Genomic DNA, 17,328 nt, shown 5'->3' on the forward strand with positions numbered 1-17,328 from the left:
CCAAGTCTTTCTATCTGTTCCTCAGATTCTTCCCACACCATGCCTCCTCCCCAGCTACAACCGCTCAGCCCAAACCACCCCAGTATTGGCTGTGCTTCCCACTTTCATTGAGTGTTTTTGCCTGCCTGTCTCATAGTGCATCTTGCTTGGCTGGATAGATGATAGATTGGGATGTGTGTTTAGAAAAGTAGCCAACTATATAAAGATAAAACTGCCCAGTTTTACCTCTGGCTTCTCCCACCATTGGCATGTGGCCCCACAAGGTTGTCTGGAAGGAGATAGGAGATACATCCTTGGACTGATGAGTAGATAACTTTTTTTCAGTTCAAGGATGTACTGTATACCCTTCCAGACAACCTTGTGGGAACAAACCAGAGTCTCATGTGTTGTGATGTTCAAACCTGGGCTTGTGGTTTGTTTCTCTAGCTAGCTGGCTAGAGATGCAAACAGGAGCAGCCATATTGGGAGGTGAGGACATATTTCAACGTTTTGTTGCAGTCCCACTTGTATTACCTGAGAAGAGTCCTGCTGGATCAGAATCAAAGGGCCATTTAAGTCCAGCATTCTGTTCTCACAGTGGCTAACCAGATGCCTATGGGAAGACTGCAAGCAGAACATGAGGGCAATTGTCCCCTCCTCCTCATATTCTCCTGCAGTTGGTATTCAGAGGCATGATCCTGGAAGCAATTCATAGCTGCCATGAAGTTGTTTACTCCTCTTTTAAAGTTACTCTCAACTAGTGGTCATCACAACACCTTGTGGCAATTAATTTCAGAAATCAGTTGTGTTTTGTGAAGTAGTAGTTCCTGGTGTTGTTCCTGAATCTCCTTTTGCTGATCAACTTAGCTGGATGGCCCTGCATTCTTGTATTATGAGAGCCCATGATTCTCCAGATCTTCAATGTTGACTGCTGCAAGCTTTGCACTCAGCATGGGTGCTCTGCAACTTGGCAGAAAGGTATACCATGACCATTTGAACAGCACCTGATCCCTCTTGCCCACCCATGCCTAGTGTAAGAATGGAAAGTGATCTTATACTTCACAGACATGATTACTTAAACGCACCGGAAAAATCTATGTATGAGCAGTAGTATGTACCACAATTCAACAAAGCTCTTAAGCAGGAGATGCTTTGTTTCTGGTGAGTTCAGTCAATTTATAAGAATGTGCTTAAAGTTAATCACATACTCAAAAGCTCTGCTGATCGAGGGTCTTAATGTCTTCACTTCTGGAGGCCTCTCTTGAAATCCTAGCTTAAACTCAGAGCCAAAATTAGTTTGGTGGTCTCGCCCCTTAGTGTTTCCAAATTCTTGTGGTTTTCTTGCAAGTCGTGCAAATATCTGGTGTGTTTTTTCTTCTTCTTTTAACTCCCAGCTGCTGAAGTCAAGTGACTTCCCCCTCCCTTAGATTAAGAATTTCAGCATTTATTTCCAACAAAGGTTTTTAGTCCTTGCCAGCTGTTGACCCTTTCACAATCTTAGTTTTCCAGCTATCCTCAAAATATTGACCTCCTTGATTGATAGTTAATGATCCTTGAAGGGGTGAAGGAAGGGCTGTAGCCTATCTGACAATGAAATGAAGTGAAATTTGGGAGAACGCTGAAGCTGTGTGACGGCTTTCCATGGGCAAGTCCTATCTCAAGGGGGTAATATGGCTGTATACTAGTGTTAACCATATCTGGTTATATCTTCATTCCCATGTCAGTTGATAGGGTTAGGTTTGCTGCTATAGCATTAGCACAGCAGCAGAAGGAATTGCCTTCTCGTTTCATTTTAGGAGGTGCATGCTGTAGTTCAGTGGTAGAGCACCGTACATGCTTTGCATGCAAAATGTCCTGCGTTTAATCCAGGTAGGTCTGGAAAGATTCCTGCCTGAACCCCTGGAGAGTGCTGCTGCCAGTCAGTGTAGACAGTAATTGGCCAAAGGTCTGGACCTCCTATGTTCCTTACCAGTTTGTCCACATCTTCAGGCTTCAACAAATGGAGTTCATTCAAGTAATAGCAACTGGAGAGTTCTCCAGTAGCATGCAGTAATGAATGAATAAATAATACGGTGTATTTTTGGCTAAACAGGCTTGACAGGTCTTTGAAACAAATATCTTGAGAACCTGTTTACTGGTGGCAGAAGACCCACAAAAACCTAATTGGGGGAAAAACTCTATAGCCAGTCTTCATCCTTTACGTCTCCTAACTCTAGAGTGAAGGTGGCTCCTCCACCTTTTCCCCCCTTGACAGGTACAGGTTGGACATTATATTTTTATCACAAACCCAATACATTTCGCAATGTACCAGAAAGCTAACTGTTCCTTTATCTTCATTATCCATTATACATATTTAGGCGTCGGGCAAAAACATTTCTCTTCAACCAGGCCTTTGGCTGATTAACAGTCTATGTCCTTTTAAAGCTGTGGGGGGTTTTTTGTGGGGGGAGTTATTGTTTTGTTTTGTTCTTGTTCTTGTTTTTATTATGTACTTTGTGGTTATTCTGTATTTTTTTGTTGTGAACTTCCCGGAATTCTTTGAAGGGCAGTATGAAAATTTTAACAATAACAGTCTTTTGTAGGGAGTCCACTGTAGAAAGATTGTAATAGTAAGCCTTTAGCTTTAACTTAGCTCAATAACTTGAAAGATGGGTTAAAAGTGTTCCGTTCTCACTGTCTTAAGATACAGACAGGTACCATCGCATAAGGTCAGCATAGCTGCCAAGTTATCCCTTTTTTACAGGGATTTTCCCTTATGCTGAATAGGCTTCCTCGCGAGAAAAGCGAAAACTTGGCAGCTATGGAGGTCAGTGCTTATGAAAGGCTACATTCGCCTGCAAGGTCTTTCATTGGAAGTCACTTCTTAAAATGCAGCCTACAAAAATCCCATTGTCGCCCCTGGACAACTGGAAAACTTGCCCTTGGATCTTCTTTCAGTACATCTTCCATTGAGGCGTATTTTACTAGAAAACTACAGTAATGGTGGTGGATACTTCTCTTTCTGGCTTAGCAGCAGCTCACCCATCCAGTCCAGATGCTAATAATTAAGTTGTTCACTAAGTGCTCTGTTAAGGAAACGTGTTGTTTCTTCTAAATATTGCCAGGGTGTTATGATTTGAACGTGTCTTTGGAGTTAAAGTTGAGTTTTGTTTTTAAATACCTTTCCCCTTGTGATGACCTCTAGCGGATTAATTTTGAATTGTGCAGCTACTAGTGTGTGTCTTTTAGCATTTGTGTTGAATTGGTCGACGCTGCTACCACCCTACCGCTGGGAGTTGGAATCATGGAATTTCCTTTCTGCAGCAGAACTGAGTCAATAACCACTACAGGGTCAAGGATATAGGTGGAGTGCAATTAAATACAGTGCTTAACTTGTTAAAAATAACATTATTAAGAACATTTTTATTTATTTATTTATTTCTCAAAGCAGCTTACAGGAAAAAAATGAAAAATGAAATAAAAAAAATAAAAAAACATAGATAGCCATGATGTGCCAAGAAGGGGAAAACCCAAAATTCCTATTAGGAAGTATCACAAAATAGTGTGCAATTTTTAAAGTTCTCTACAACTCTTTATCAGGCTAAATGGTAAAACCTTCAAAAGGCACTCCACACATACTCAAATGCATCATTTTTAAACTTCACTTATTCAAGTCCCCTTATGAGAACAGAAGATTTACTCAACCGTTTCAACATTTGTGCCCAAATGGAGATTGTGCTAAACTGATCCTGATCAGCTTCCTACGCATGCATTATCTATGAGGAGAGGTTATTCTTCAAAGGCTGCTGGGGTATGAACTCTAAAAATCCTTAACAAATTTGGGCTTTCTTGGGCAACATAGACACCAAATATTTCACCACCCAAAGAATAATGGGAACTGTAGTTTACCCCACCCCACAAAGGTACAATTCCAAGCACCCTTAAGCTACAGTTCCCAGGAATGTTCCCAGGAACAATGGGGAATAAATGTAGTTGCCATACAGTAAATGCCAGGATGGACGTTTGGGCCACTGTGGCAGAATCTCTTGGCAGTCGGCTGCACAGTCCTGTGGCCTTTTCGGCTACACCAGTGGTAACCAATTGTAGTGCCTCCTGAATTTTGTTGGACTCCAGCTTCCATCAGCCTCAGCCAGCATGGCCAGCAGTAGGGATAATGGGAGTTGTAGTCCAGAAACCATGTTGGCTACCCCTGGGCCACACTGCAAACATAAACAGATTTCACAGTCATTTCCCTCCTCCAAAACCCTTAGTTACTCTAATTCTGTGAACGGAACAAGGGATCCCTAACAGAGAAATTTGTATCTTCCCCCAACAACTTACGGTACTCTTGTGGGCAATATTAAGAGGTGAATCGGTATACAATGGATAAAATACACCTATTTAATACTTAGAGGTACCTTTTTCATATTTAGTAGTTTCTGCTGATGTTGCTAGAATTGGAGGAAATGCTTTATAATTTAATTGGCTGCAGGTTAGCATATGTCTTTTCTTTTAGTATCATAGCTAAATGGCCTTCCTAGCAATTTTCAAAATTACAGTACCTGGAGACAGGTGCTCCTTCACACTTGATAGAAAATTTCAGCAGCTGTAGCTTGCCATGCAAACATCCCCAGCTGAAATTCCCTCTTGTACACATGTAATCAAAGTGGAGACTGCCTATCCTCCTTTTTTACCTAGATGCCCTACACCTGGGAAGCCAGATATTTATCACGCAGCTGAATATAGGGGAGGTCAGTATATATTCCGGTGTGCTGTGAAACATAGGTGCCAGCTTCTGGGTGTTGCAGTACTGCCTAGCTTGCTCTGTTCAGGAAGATATTTCTGACGGTAAGAGAGCTGTTTGAGCAGGGGTCAGCAACCTAAGGCCCATGGGCCAAAAGCGGCCTGCGGAGGTTGTTTGACCGGCCCACAAGCCACCCCCGAACCGAGCTGCCTGCTCGTGTGCTGCGCTAAACCAGCCTGGTGCGGGGACTCACTTCTGTGGCGCCGGAAATCACATCTGCACACGTGCAAACACCCAGAGTCACTTCTGCACATGCACTTCTGCACATGCACAGGCGCTTGCGTGCAATCCAGCCCATGGAAGGATCTCCATAGGACCGATCTGGCCCAGGCAAGATAAACCTTGCCAACCCCTGTGTTTGACAATGGAAAGGACTCCCTTGGAAGGTAGTGGATACTCTTCATTGGAGGTTTTTAAAACAGAAAATGGATGGCCATCTTTCATGGATGCTTTAATTGAGATTCTGCATTGCAGGGGGTTGAACTAGATAACCCTCAGGAGTCCCTGCTAACTATAAAATTATATGTTTCTATTTAGATGTTTTATGAACTGTTTCTCCTACAGTTAGATTTTTTGGTCCTGTGCTATCGTAGTTGGATTTCCCTACTTTCCATCCGTGTGCCAAATATATTTCAGATTCGGGTCAGGTCAAAGTGGGTTTTTTTGTTTTTTTTTTAAACTATTTATTTTCATGGTAAAGAAGAGGCCAAAGTGGTTTGATTTCTTACATGTGATAATAATTGTTTACAACCAGTTGGCCTCTTTTCACCTATTCCTTCCTTTGCAGTGCTCTCTTCTCTTTTGCTGTTCAAGGTTTAAAAGCTCCACAGCACTTATGAATTTCTCACTGTGCTTCTCTGGATTTACATTCCTTTGTGTCTGAGAACCTAGGACTTGGAGCAATTTAATATCAAGCTACTTTAAAATGGGTTGGTGGGGGTTCTGAGCCCCTTAGAGTATAACTAGTAAATCATAATGTTCAGTATTCCTTGCTATCCCATTTCAATGTATTGTGTGTCTTTTCTGAACTGAAACCCTTAAAAATGGCAGGGCCAAATTTGTGTCTGAACATGAAATGTAGAACAGGGTTCTGAACCAGGTCACATACTTTCATTTTCATATTTCAATCTTAAAGGGTTGTGATGGGTTACAACTTTTTTTGCATTTCTCTCCCTCTTAAAAATGGGTGCAGAGATTGAGCTGGCATATTGTTAAAGCTGAATGGTAGCATTGCATTCTGAACATGCACGTCAAATTTCAGACCAATATTTTATACTGTTCAAGGGATGTACTGTGACAGTGCAGATGAAAAATGCATGTAGAGCAGGAAGGAAGCAGAGCCTGTGGCCCTCCAAATGTTGTCGGTCTCCACATCACCTCAGCTCCAACCAGCATGGCAACAACTGGAAGCCACCCTTGCTCTTGAGTAAATTCGCATAAGAGGAGGGAGCAGGATTGCACCTAACAACTTTGTCTCATTCTGCACATTCAGCATAGTATATCTGCACAGAAGCTGAAGACTTTACAGCTTTTTGCATCTTTAATTATTGTACTGGTGCTTTGACTGTATGCACACAGGCTTTTTGCAGAGGCTCTGCTGAAAGGCAGAGAGTGATCCCACTCCCCACTATATGCAAACATTTTGCAGTTTGCAAACATTCAAGCAGCTATTCAAACTGTTTCACTTGACCCACTCAGAGCTACACACATATATAAATAAGTTTGGAAACAGCAGTAAACATAAGGACACATTCTGCTACTACCACCAAGAGCATAAATGGCATGGGCTATTAACTCTATAGAGAGAGATTATGGGAGGGTTCATAATTTTACACTAAGGCATATCTATACATGTTCTTGTGGTGACTCCTTATCCTTCAGCTACTTTTCAGAAACACCTGGTATAAATTTTTGTCGCCATATAGGTATAAACAAGTCGTTTCTACAATTTTATAAGCCTTGTTCTCAAACACGAGCCACTTGAAAGTTCGAGCAGTTATTTTTAGGTTGGGTCTGCACAAGTTGTGTGACTCATTGAGCCACACACAGCAGCCCACCAGCCAAGTACGATGGCCCAACAGTGCATCAATAAAACTCCTGCCTGCTAAATAGAAAAGAGTTATCAAACACCTGGCAGGTGGGTTGCATTTGGCTTGGTTCTGCAGGCCTGTTTTTGGTAGAGATTCCTGTGTGGCCAGTTAGTTCCCGGCTTCTTGTTAGATCCCCTGTAGTCTGTAGGTATGGCCCATTCATTAACCAGTAAAAGATGCAGGCTCCCAAATTCAATCTTGGTAAAATGTGTTTCTTTCATAGGTGGTAGCTGTTTGAATTGGGCAACTAAGTGTGTGTTTTCCTGAGGGGGCTGGTGGTGGTTCAGGGGAATCTTTTGACCTTTAAATTAAATAAGTTGATCTAATGAGCAAACAAGAGTTGAGGAAGCTTGTTCTTTTCGTTGCAGCCAGAGGATGGTTGTTCATTTGGAAAGCGGGAGAGTGGCTTGATTGACTCCAGACTCCAACCAAATTATAGATTATAAAGCCTTATTTATGTAGTGGGAGGTCCCCCCTTCTTGCTTGATACAGAGCCTGCATTGGGAGCTCAGAATGGAAGAATTTGCATTTCCTTAAGATACAAAAAAAGAGCAAGTATTTAATGTGTTGATTTTTAAAGGGTAACTAATGCTGCTCTTGGCTGCCACCCAGTCAGATCCTTTATAAGTTTCATAAAGGCTTGCTTTTTTCCTTTCTTTCTTTCTTTCTTTTTTCCCCCTGCCGCAAGTAGGAGGGCTGGTGAAGTGTTGATTAGCTGTGTGTAAAGACTCTGAATCATGGCCACCATTTTGTGTCCTTTGTGTGGTGAAATTGGCAGGTAGAATATTTGGAACAGTATCTGCCCAGAAGAAATAGGATGGGACTCTTGTTAAAGATGGCTCAATGTTCCATCTCCAGGGGTGGTGATGGTGTTAATTACTGGGATGTTGACGTGCAGAGTTAGTTTTATAGAATTATTTTACTGAATGTGATCACTTTCCCAAAAGCTGATGCCAATAAGTTAAATATATTTCACTTGGGAATATAGCAGAATATATTTCTCTTACAGAATTATTATTAAGTTTTCTGTAAACACTAAACATGTGCTTTGCAAATGTGGCAAAAGTTGACAGTGTGTGGAAAAAATGCCCAAAGAATCAAACAGCAGTGGCACAAATTTAAATCTTTCTTGACACTTTTTTTTTTGGGGGGGACGACGACTCTTTACATACAGTATTTGGCTTTCTGTTGCTGAAGGTGGAATTACATGTTGCAGAAGATCATGGCCCTGTGCTGAGTTCTCCCCCATCTGTAAACATGTACCCAAACATGCCCTGATATCACCACATTGCCCTTTTTCTTACTGTGCTGCAGTATGGTTTGGAGGCATAGAAATGCACAGCAGAATGATGTGCATGATTTTAGAACAAGGCTTTGAGAGGAAGAACTTGACATGGGGCTGTCATTTTCTGTGACAGTCCCCTATTTATTGAAACATATAGCTCAATCCCAAATGAAAGTTTCTGCTTCTTTGTAGAAGGAATAAAATTGATTGGCAAGAGGCTGAGGGCAGACCCGATTCTCCCATGCGCCTGGTTCCTCATCTTTTTGGCTATATATCCTGAACTGGGATTAAAAAGGTGCTCCCTGTCTGCCTGAACTTCAAATGAAGTTTGCTTTTTGGGGGTGTGGTATTATGATAACGGTTGAGCCCACCATGTCTCTGAGAATTCAGAGTGAGTAACAAGATTGTAAAAACAAGTGTTGTATCTACCACACAGTAATAATTTGTCATGAAAAGCTACAGTCAGGACCAATGAATCTGAAGTATATTCTTCGAACGTTTAGTACTTTCTTCCCAAGTTTTGCTTCCCATATGAAAAATACTAGAATTCAGGTTCCAGGAAACTTCAAAATTAAGGTTTAAGACCTGGTTGTCACTAGAACCATTGCTCTGTGTGCTCTGATTGTTCTATGAACTTTTTGCCAACTGCTTCCATTTGTTGTAATAAATTGTGACACAATGCGGAGAGGAGCTGGTCTCTTTGAATGCATAGATACCAAAATGCAGTTTCTAGTACATTTAAAGGGCACTTTATGTATCTTGATTTCTGCGTCTCTTGTTGCTTCTGTAAGAGTTCTTTCACACAAACATCCCAATACCTGATAATTTGCCCCAGTGGGTAATAAACCATCAAATTCTGAATTGTGTTTTGTGGGACTGTCGGCAAAACTGCATAATAGTTGTTTTGAGCGTGGAGTCTGAAATAATGCCCCTTGAAGCACAATGTCCCCTGTGGGAAGGATGATAGTTGGAACTTGGAAACTCACATGCTGCCCCGGAATGAATTGCACCAAAATGGTCACAAAAGTGCAACTTTTGCTAGAGTACAAGGCTGCTGAGAAACTCTCTAGCATGTAAGCTCTCTGTGATCCAAGAATTGCTATTTGAGGCCATGGTGTACATGCTAAATGACCACGGCCGTGCTCTGAAGTGGTTGTGTTGTATAAACTGGCTCATAATTATGGCTGCAGTCTGTGTACTCATTGGTTGGGTTATCTTGTGTCAACTCTTTAGGAATATAGGGTCATGTTTTAGGTCATGACCTAGAAATAGGTCAACAGATGATGCCATTGCTACAGCTTTTCACCTTGCAGTGAGTCATCTGGAGAGACCAGGGAATTATGTCAGAATGCTGTTTATTGATTATAGCTCAGCTTTCAATACCATCCTTCCAGACATTCTCATCAGAAAGTTGAGACCTGGACCTTTCTTCTAACATCTGTGATTGGATTAAAGTCTTTCTGAGAGATCAGACACAAAGAGTGAGGATTGGACCTGTTACATCTACCTCCCTGAAGCTCAGCACTGGCACTCCACAGGGATGCATGTTAAGTCCATACCTGTATTCGTTGTATACATATGATTGCATTTCATCTGACCCATCTACTGCAATTATTAAGTTTGCTGATGACACCACCATAATGGGTTTAATTACAGGCGGAGACGAATCTGCATACAGGGGGGAGGTTCAAAAGGTATCCACATAGTGCACTGAAACATTGGCAAGATAAAGGAGATGGTGTTGGACTTTCAGAGGAAGAGGGGGCAGCTAGCCCCGTTGTATATCGGGGGGGGGGGGCTATGTGGAGAGAGTCTCTTCCTTTAAATACCTGGTAGTCCATCTTAGTGAAGACCTAACTTGGAAGGTCAATACAGCCCAGGAGGTTAGGAAGGCCCAACAGAGACTTCATTTCCTTAGGGTCTTGCAAAAGAACAAGGTCCACGATAGAAAGTGTTCTCTCATACTGCATTACAGTGTGGTATGCTGGTTTGACAGCCATGGACAGAGAGTCCCTACGGAGGGTGGTGAAGACAGCACACAATATCGTAGAGTCCGCTAGATGTTATCGTGGGAGACCGTTGCCTCAGAAGAGCGAGGAACATTCTCAGGGATGACCCACACCCTGGCCAGCACCTTTTGAATCTCCTGCCCTCGGGCAGGAGATATAGAAGCATGATAAGCCGCACCAACAGGTTAAAGAACAGTTTCTACCCATGGGCCATGAGGCTGCTGAATGGAAGACAGCAACATTGCAGCTGACGTTCAGGGTTGGTGGTTGTACGACAGCACCCAGAGTGTAACAATGACTGAGAGATTGGGGGGGATGGGGGGCTCGTTTAATCTCACTGTAGACAAGTGATACAGTGACAATAAAGTATTTCTATTCTATTTCTATTTCTATGTTTTAGTTGTCTCTCCAGGTTCTTCTACTTCTTTTATACTGTCATATTCAGTGTTAGGAGTTAAGATGTGAAAGCTAGGAGCTAAATGGAACCTTAAACCTAGGTTATGGGTGCAACAACGGATTGTCTAGGTGGGTTCTTGATGAACTGTAGCTAAGATAATTGTTTTCATTTTTCACAGGGTCTAGTCTTTCCCCTATCCATCCCCCTAATATTCTTAAAAGGGTCTCTTCCTCCAATCTTCAGAGTTGCTGGAGGTGGGGAGGCAAAAAAAAGGTCCTCCTTCCCTTCTACTCTGCTGTTTTAATCTGAAATCTTAGGCGCAGTAATGCACCCAGAGCTCAGAAACTGCTTGCACTAATTAAATTCCCTGTCGCAAAATGTGCCTAGAACAATGGGAGTTTCGAACACTGGTCATATTTTTACTGCAGTGTTTTGGAAAGTCGGCTACAGGATGATGTGAAATCTTATGTGTGAATCTGGAAATCTGGTTTCATTTATGGTGGAGATGAAAAAGGGGTCATTTTGTGAAAATGTTCAGTAGCTTTCTCTTTTGCTAGTCACTTGGCTCCTGTAAACAGTGTTTCCGTGCGCTGCTCTGGTTCGCCAGAAGTGGCTTAGTTATGTTGGCCACATGACCCGGAAGCTGTACGCCAGCTCCCTTGGCCAGTAAAGCGAGATGAGTGCCGCAACCCCAGAGTCGTTTGCGACTGGACTTAATGGTCAGGGGTCCCTTTACCTTTACTATTCAGCTGCTCTGGAGTAAAGGAAGTAGGCATCTGATTGACTGGCATCACCCATGAGACCTGTTCAGTAATGTTCTCAATATCAGTTGGCTTAATTTGTCCTCAGATGTTATTATGTAGCTAAATCTGGACATGACATCACATCATTCACAATCTGATCTCTGATTGTCTGGGCTCATGTAGTGTGTAAGAGGGAAATCCCCCCCAAAAAGGTGGAAATGACACCAAAGCAAAAGAAGATGGCATTCCAGGCAAAAACAAATAACAATGTTTTTGGAGATAGAGTTGTTGTTGTTGTTTGTTTTTAAAGAAGTACTGTATTGTATTCTCCCTCTGGAAACATATAATTTGTGCTGAGAATATTGGTTTATCCATGTAGCCCTGGTTTTCACATCTTAGTTCAGTGTTGAGCAAATCTGTGCTTTTATTGTTTGGCTTGATTATTTTTTAAAAATCCATTTACAGCTCCCAGGCATCGACCACCATCCCTCTGTGAGGCAGGGCACAAATTCAATGTTAGAAAACAAACAGTTCTGCTTTGCAACAGACAGATTCAAGTGCATAACAGATTTAAAGCAGTTGACTTCCAGCTCTGATTTATTTCCAAACTCATGAACGTCTGCCATTCAAATGCATGTGGGTGTTTCATTCTTTCCCTGTCTGCCACTTTTATTCTGAATGCCAGCCAGGCAAAAACACCCAAGGAAGGGTGCAAAGCAGGGCCAGTGAGAGACATGGCCTGGAGAGAGCAGGGGTAGCTTGAGGGGAAGTGTGATACTGGAGAATCCTCCAGTCCAAGTAGAGAGGCTTTTGAGGGCTATATTCTACCCCCAGGCCTGAGGTTCCTTGTGCTTGGTTCCATGTGACATAAGAACCTAGCCAGCACCTAAATTGTAAATACTCAGAAGTGGACAAGATCTCTTCATATCTCCTCCTTCCTTTCCCAGTTTTCGGATTCATGTTTACATTTGGAACCCTTAAGAGGGAGAAAGCAAATAGGCAGGTGTTCAGTGGGGAAATGTTATGTATTAATTTTATTCAAACTTTCATTTCCTACCTTGTAGAATAAAGATGCCACTTGTAACATCTTACAACATAAGACATTGCTTTTATAAAATAAAATAAAGCAGTTACAATTACAAAATAACATAAAGCAATTTGCTAGTATAAAACAGTCTTCAGTAAACCAGCAAAAACAATGAGGGATGTGGCAGTGGGTGGAAGACTGTATTACCTGTGCAGTATGTAAAGCCACTGAAAAGGCCCTCTGTCTTGTTCCACTCTTACATGCTTTCACTCTATACAGGACACAGGGAAAGGAACTTCCTTCAGATCTTAGGGAGCAGGCAGGATAGCATGGTAGGAAGCAGTCCTTGGATCTACACCAGTGATGGGGAACTTCTGTGCTCCAGATGTTGCTGTACTAAAACTTCTATTGTCCTTGTCTATTGATCATGTTGGCTGAGGCTGATGGGAGCTGGAGTCCAGCCACATCTGGAAGGCCGCAGGTTCCCAATATCTGGCAACCTCCATTTAGGGATTTAAAGCTAATCGCCAGTATATTGAATTGTGAACGGGTAACCAGTGCAGCTGTCACAGGTTCAGTGTAAAGGGGTCCCAGTAAGTTTTCAGCAGCTATCTGAACCAGTTGCAGTTTTCGGAGACTCTTCTAAAGTAGTTGCATATAGAATGTATTCCTGTAATCCAACCAATCCAAATAACTTTATTGTACTAGCCATTGGCCATGACAAATCTCAATAAAAAATAAATACAAATAATGGTCTCTATTTAGATCTCTGCGTCTCCCTTACAGTTCACTGCTATATTGTCCACAGTCTACTTTCTGACCCTCCCTTCAGTTTCTCTTCTCCCTGAACTGTTCTCATCTCAGCTGGTTATGATAAGAACTCTGTAACTTTAAAACCTTGGGTCTGAGTTAGCTACTCCTCTCACATTTTTGTTTCTTTCCCAGATGGCTGTTGTGCCCAGCGGTAGAGCAGCTGCCTGACCTGCTTAAGATCCCCAGCATCTCTGATAAGGCTGGGGGAAACTGCTGTCTGAGGGTAGGGGCAGTGTTTTGTTTTTGATTATTAAATAATCTGGAAGCTCCTCTGTGAGTCTTTTCTGAGGTAGAAATGCTTTAAAAAGAAATAATAATGACCTTAGGGCTCTAGCAACTGCTACTACTTGAGTGGTGCTTGTGAGAATTTGGAGCTTATCCACCCTTATCTTTTGCCCTGCTAGTTCCAGGTCTGTACTTTAACACTGTGTCTGAGCATTTGTTTGTGTCCTGAGCTTACCATGAAAACCCACTCTTTAAAGCTGAATTGGAGCAACGTCAATTTGGGTTTCTGCTCTGATTGAGCTTTAAAGGACAAGTTTTTGTGTAGAAAGCTCCTGGGGGTGTGTGCTTGGACACAGAGCTTTAAATTGCAGACTGTGCCTGTGAAGAGCAGAGTGTGGATAAACCCTTAGTTTTGATACTCTATCTTCTTCCAAACCATTAGCTTTTGGTGGAAGCAACATTGGTGACTATCTTCTTACAGTGGAACCCTGTACTGCATGAGGTTTAGCTATTCATTTCCTCCCACTCTTGCTGTTTTCTACCAGCTAGTTAAAGCCTATCTGTTCCAGCAGGCTTTTGCCCTGCGAGGTAGGGAAAAAATGTTTTGATTGGATGGTTGCTTTATCTGTCATACAGGCAGGCACCTGTTACATTTTGCTGATGCCGTGGTTTTATTGTGGTTCTGTAATTTTTATTGATGCAAGCCACCTTGAATGCATAGGCATCTGAAAGATAGGTTTAAAAAAATATTATGAATTCCTCTCCCCTCTCTATGCTCTTTCCCAACCTTATTCTGGATACAACACCAATGCCTTGGATTATATGTATACAACCTGGGAAAAGAGACAATGCACGTACTTTTGTAAACTAAGAAAATATTTTTTTAAATAAAATATTATAAATATGAGAAATAAGATGCAAATAATTCTACAAAAGCTGTAGCGCCATGGTTGGACTGGGGGGTGGGGATCCGTGGCTTTTGCTAAAGTATTCAGCACCTCCTGTGCGCACTCACAATAAAAACATCTCTGCAGAATTCCAGGGTCCTTTCTGTGTGCCTTCCTATGAAATCCTAACTTGTAAAGAGCTACTTGTTCCTCCAAATGATGTCTGGGGTTCAGAAGAAAGGGCTTTTACATCTGGAAGTATCTAGTGTCCACATAAATAATTTTATTAGGAACCCTTTCTTCATGCGTGCGTCAAGAAAATCAACCGCTGAAGCATGAAGCCCTTCCACATGTGAATGTATAGTGTAATTGTCAGAGATCCAAGTCTGGTAAAACAAAAATTGGTGGGAAGAGAGAGAAAAATATCACCCCCATGGAAATTTTGCTTAGCAGCTGCATCTGAAATCGGTGCTACTCTCCCCAACCCCACACAAAGGAAGCTGAGTTCCAAATTTTTCTGTAATTAGAAAGCATTTTTTCCAACCACATCATATGTTCATATATCTCTGAGCACTGACCTTCAGAACATGAAACACTGAAAAGTGGAATGCAATGTGGGGCACAAATGTTCTTATGCCATTGATGCTCAGGCTTCATCCACTCATCACTTGAGTTTTCACTTCATCATCTGAGGTTGTTTCCAGAAAACATAATAATAATAAAATTGTTTATGCCCCACCCATCTGACTGGCTTTCCCAAGCCACTCTGGGCGGCTCCCAGCAGAATATTAAAAACACGATAAAACATTAGAAATATATAAAAAAATAAAAAAATTGTCCAGTAGCACCTTTAGAGACCAACTATTTTTGTTCTTGGTATGAGCTTTCGTGCACATGCAAACTTCTCTAAACAACTTGTTTCTTGAGGATGTATTCTGATTTGTTTCTTCACTGTGTATTGGGCATTCGTTCTTATGTTTGTGAAGAGGTTAGAAAACATGTCAAACAATTATTATTTTACACTTTCCAGTGCATTTTCCACCACTTTCCTTATTATAAAAAGTTCAGGTTTAGGGGGGGGGAATCAGTTTTGTTACACAAGAGCTCCAAATCTACTTTGATTGCACTACCAGAATTTGCTGATATGTGATTGAATCCCACGCGAAAATGAATGTACAAGCTGGCTTCCTTGGAAAGCACTCTCAAGTAACATTGGAAGTGGTGTGTGTGTGTGTGTGTGTGTGTGTGTGGTGTTGTTGTTGTTGTTTTTAATCTTAGGCAAGGCTAGAGTAATATGTAGCCAGCAAAAGCATTTTCTCCTTTCTGGACCCTGGAATGATTTCTTCCACTCACAATGCATTTGGTTGGTTGGGTTGTCTTTTTTCTTTTCTTCATTTCATAGTATTATGTCCCATCTGCTTAACTCTCCTGCCCAAGTGGGCTCAGCTCCCTATATAACACTAACCAGGGTATCACAGAGGCTTATTTCCTCATAAATCTTTCTGCGGCACCCAGTTTATCCGTCCCAAGACTGTTTTAAAACACTGTGTGATGATGGATAAGAAGCGGATTACAGGGTTTAAAAAGTGTCAGGGGAACATGTTTCATTCTGACAAGGGTGAGGCCTCTCATGTGGCCTGCATCCAAGCACCTGCACCATTGTTATCTGGGGAGCAGCTGCTTTTCCAAGCTTCGAGAGAAGCCCACTTCTTCTATATTCAAAAACTCTTCATAATGTACATGCAGAACAACACGGCCGTGTGGATGTAATGAGAGAAAGGAGTGCTGGAAGTTGTTTCCCAGTTGTCTGAACTAAGGGCATATTTTTGTTGTTGTTGTTGGTATCTGTCCATATCAAGAGACAATGGAGTGCTCCTCTAGAGGTGAAGTCAAAATAGTGTAGAATTGTAGCACCTGCTGCGGCTGCAGAAACTGGTAGCTCATAACTGCTGCTTCCCATGTTGTTTTTACTGCATTAGCTGCACCAAAGTGACCTCCACAGGGTGTAAGCCTGGGCAGTGTGTATGTATGGAGTTGGGCTGCCCAGATGACATGACCTCCCTCTCGGCCTCGCTGATGTGATCCAAAGGAAAGCAGAGTAATACGTTCGGTACCAGCTTAGCTGCATGAGTTGCCAGAAGGAGGCATGTCGTGTTTACGCCTTAGTCTTTTCTTCTCCCAAAGATACCCTAGAAGGCAGTTGAGGTTTAGGGTTTGAGTTTTCCTTCTCTTAGATGGGCTACCTTCCCAGGTTGACAAGCCCCACCTGCCCCTACAGCACAAACAGAAACTGCCTTCTTGACCGTTGGACCCACTATTGGTCTTGTCCATTCAATCTGCCAGAGACTGTCTACACATGCAGGAGAAGTCCCTAACTCTCTGAGGGTTTGAGACAGTCAAAGTTGTTCCCAGGGTGTGGCCGCAGTCACATGTTGACAGCTACTAGGAGCCATAGGTGGGAGCTGAGTGCAGGGTGGGGACCAAAGGTGGACAAACTAACCCAGAAAGAGTATGATGTGTTCCCCACCGGAGATATTACCCCTCCCCTAACACCCCATACACCTCAAGCAGCTTGCAACCCAACAGACAGATGGAAAAGCCCCACAGAAATACAATAAAAACAAAGAAGAAAAAGAAATACATTAAAAACTTCCCAACAACTTCTAAGTTCTGCTCCTCATCATGCACAGATCCAAGTCTGTTGGCCCTGTCCCCTTTGAGGAGCTGTCTTCACCTTTAAGGGCCTTGTTTTACAGCATGGAGTTGATGAGGACTGTCCTGGATGTGAATATTCTGAATCCAGGGAAATCCAGAACATGCAGGTCTTCTGGCCTGGATAAATCTGGTAGGGATGGATGAATTGCTCCTTGTCCAGGTCATTGTCCAAGCTTGAGGGGCTGGTCAAACATGACAAGGGGAGGGACAGATTGCTCTTGCCAGTGGTCTGAATTGATCTCTTGCAAAGGTCACTTCTCTGTTGTCCTCTCATTGTGCCATCCATTTTGGTTTCTCCTCTGTTTCCATCCTCTCCTGTTCTTCTGTCTGTCTGTCTGTCTGTCTGTCTGTCTGTCTGTCTGTCTGTAGGTTTCC

General features: G+C 42.4%; 1 protein-coding gene across 3 annotated transcripts in view; it reads left to right on the forward strand.

The window, feature by feature from the left end:
- The window catches only part of COL8A2 (collagen type VIII alpha 2 chain), a 143,878-nt gene that overhangs the window by 21,182 nt on the left and 105,368 nt on the right, over positions 1 to 17,328 (forward strand). For 2 of the 3 annotated variants that reach the window (XM_088672285.1, XM_088672287.1), the window contains exon 2: positions 13,259 to 13,349. The exons of the other annotated variant lie outside the window; for it this stretch is intronic. The gene's annotated coding sequence lies outside the window, so the exon portion shown is untranslated. The remainder of the gene's footprint in view (positions 1 to 13,258; positions 13,350 to 17,328) is intronic. 3 annotated transcript variants of the gene reach the window in all.

This window comes from Zootoca vivipara, chromosome 6, assembly GCF_965207765.1.
Source record: "Zootoca vivipara chromosome 6, rZooViv2.hap1.1, whole genome shotgun sequence".
In the NCBI taxonomy this organism is placed as follows: Eukaryota; Metazoa; Chordata; class Lepidosauria; order Squamata; family Lacertidae; genus Zootoca; species Zootoca vivipara.